The sequence below is a fragment of the Camellia sinensis genome, chromosome 6 (genome assembly GCF_055761805.1).
Source record: "Camellia sinensis isolate YWXY chromosome 6, ASM5576180v1, whole genome shotgun sequence".
Lineage (NCBI taxonomy): Eukaryota > Viridiplantae > Streptophyta > Magnoliopsida > Ericales > Theaceae > Camellia > Camellia sinensis.
The window spans coordinates 130,307,550-130,310,904 of NC_138966.1; positions in this window are offsets into that span (position 1 = coordinate 130,307,550).

Below are 3,355 nucleotides of genomic sequence, written 5' to 3' on the forward strand. Positions count from 1 at the left end.
CCGTCGTTGCGAGTAATGGCTGAGTGCCAGATAGCTGAGGCAGATTCGCAGCAGAGCAGATTCGAAGAACTTATGCTGTTTGATGAAAGAAGACTGAAAGCACTATACCACATTCAAGGTTATCAATGCAGAATCGCCAGGGCTTTTAATAAGAAAGTTAAATCCAAGAATTTGAAAGAAGGAGATCTAGTGCTCAAAGACAATCGAGCTCCCATCTATGACCCTAGGGGCAAGTTCAGACCTAATTGGACTGGCCCTTACATCATCAAGTCAATCTGGTCGGGTGGAGCTGTCATTCTAATGGACTTAGATGGCCTTGAATTCTCTCAGTCGATCAACATGGACAAGTTAAAGAAATACTATCCTTGAGTGGCTCGCTAGGCCGAAAACCTGAAAGGGTGACCTAGGCAAAAGTTAGAGCATAAAAAATTTGAAATAAGAAAAACTGAGCTCGCAAGGTTGAAAACCCAGAAAGGGCAGCCTTGGCAGAAGTTAGAGCGCAAAAGGAGAGTGTTAATACACAAGTGAACCTTAACCGAACTACATAAGGCTTAATTCCCATCTTTTGGATATGTAGGCAACTTCATTCTGAAGTCTAGCCACAAACACTTCTAAATCAACTGTGTCCATGTGGTTATTTTGGCCATCTTTGTCTTTTCTGCATCCAAGAGTTCGGTTGTGACCTACGGTGCAGTGCTGTTCAGACTAGGGGCAACTTTCTAGTTGATTGGATCCGGGGTTATACATCTCAGTGATAGATTTTGGGTGTGTCCAGTTGTGATCCATATCGAAAATAGTTTTGAAAAGTTTTAATAAAAGTTGATTTTGCTTAAATTAATCTTTTACAACTTAGACTATTTGTGGACCAAAACGGAAAATTTTCAGTACCCACAACCTCCAATTTCATTGATTTCATTACAAAGTTCTCTCACTCTCGATACAAATTGAAGTTGCTTTTAATTACATTCATAAAGAAAACTTGAAAGTACAGATCAAAACAATGAACTCAAGACATAGTCAGGTGTTCCTGCGTCCCCTCCCAGAGCTTGTGGAAGCCTCTGATGCCAAAGTAGGCCCGGTCTGTGCCTTTTCATCAAGCCAAGCTATGCACTCGCCAAAAAGGGCACAACTGAGAGTGTGAGCAGGGGCCAGAAGCTCTCTCATCCTCCATGCTGTGGCATACCGAGCTAAATGTGAGCCTTTGATCAGAAATGAAGCTGGGTATTCCACCCCCTCTTCCGGACGAGTTTGGTCGTGGCCGAATTGATGCCAGAACCGGAATAGAAAGGAAAAGACACAGTGTGTCAGGCCAATCAGCTGAATGCTAGGCTACGGAGACATGTTTGTAACTCATCTCTGACAGATTAAGCCAGGGGTAGCGCCAAGTGATGTCAACAGCAGATCGGCTGCACATCCATTTGCACCACCATCCCTCATCTGGGGCATCAACTAGCCGTTGATGGAAGAAATAGCCGCGTGCTGAATATGCTGGGCAAGAGTCCACTACTTTCAGTTTATCCATGAGCCATATCTGGGGAGGGATGAAAAATAAGAGAGATTAAAGAATAGAGACGTGTACGTGGAGAGAAAAGTGAGAAAGGGTTTTGAGAGAAAAACAGAGCCCGAGGGCCGAGCAATGTGAGATACACATATGAGAAGGGTGGGAAACATTACCTGTAAGAGTAGTGGACTCCCTGTGAATCTGGTTGTCTCCCAGCGATCGAAGGCATCCAAACCCATCAATGTCTCGGCTAATGTCATGCCAATGCAGCTCTTGCCCTCTTTTAACCCTTGGGCAACCTCAATCAAACGAGAGCTAGACCCTCTGAAAGCAGGGGCAAGCAAGAAATAAGACAACATGCACAAGCAGAGGGCATGTTGTTGAAAGCTCTGCAAAAAATGGTCATCGCGGTCATCAGCGTTACAAAATCGATAGATCAAGCTTGGAACATCTAACTCTCCGTTGTGGATTAGAGATCAAGCATCATGCAAAGTAAGCCCACACATCTGACCTAGAGCTTGGATGTGACCAAAACGAAACTGGGACAGGATTTCTTCATCGCGCTGAGATTCCATCAAGGCTTGGAAATCTTCAAAGGTAGGACACATCTTTTGTCAGCCAAAGCTAAAAACGTGAGTTACCGAATTCCAACACCTAGCTGCGGCATGGACGAACGGAAAACGCAACGGGGTGTGGCTCAGCGTGAATAGTGCATTTATTCCAAAACCCCGAAAATTCAACTTTTCCAAGCCATCCAAGTTTGCAATCCAATTTGTGAGGTTTTGGACAAGAAATGCTTCCATTTGGGGTAAAAATGAAGCTGAAATGGAGAAGCCACGAAACTGGAACCTTTATAGAAAATAAAGCATTGAATGGAAGACATGTGGTAGCAATCTGGAGGCTCCCACCAAAACTGGCTGACCGACCAGTTGGAGTAGCCGATCGGCCACCTTTTCTGGTCGACCGGCCACCTAAGTGGCCCACAAACATAAAAAGTGGCCGGCAATGGCTATAAGTGGCCGGCAGCCACTGTTTGTCCCCAGCAGATGTACCTTGGTCTCTCTATGTGCTAGAAATGCTGAAAATATGTGTTTTTCTCCACTTTGGATGCATTCTGATGTGGGTTTGTTGGCTTATTTCTCAAGTTCGTCGTATTTGTTTATCGAGTTGTCATAATTTATTTATCGAATTGTTACAAATTGTTTATCGAGTTGTAATTATATTGATTGGCCTGTCAAGGCTTTGTCTTCTTTATCGAGTTGTTTTGTTCTTTTAGTTGTAGGTTCGTTCACTACCTGACTAAGACAATGCATTTCGAATGTTCGAATTTTATCAATCTCATTTTTGGTGTAAAATGGTGCAATGCGATGCTCAAAATATACAATGCAACACTTTTGTAACAAAAAGTTGTTTTCGTTCCATCATGGTTTGTCTTTACAAAGGTACAAGTTTTAAGAAATAAAACTACCTAGGACTATACAATATGCTAACTACTAGCAAAAAGAAAACAAAGCAAAAACATCTGAATCGGTGCCACCCAGCTCAAGACTCAGAGGCTCTCTTCATCCTCTTCCTCGGCTTAGCAAACTCTGCACCATCGCCGTCGGCACCGTTGTCTGAACCAGAGCTGCCTCCACTCCCATCCTCGAAGCCCTCCTCGGCATCGTCGCCACCATCAGAATCCGAGCTGGTGCCGTCGCCTCCACCCTCGGATGCCTCGAACTGAGGACTCGCTGGCTCCTTCTCTCCACTAGAGTCGCCATCAACATCGCGCCTAGATGGTGCCCGATGCTTCCCTCGGCCACGTGCCGGAGTCTTTCTCCCTGCCGCTGGAGAAGGCCCTACTAGTCCTGT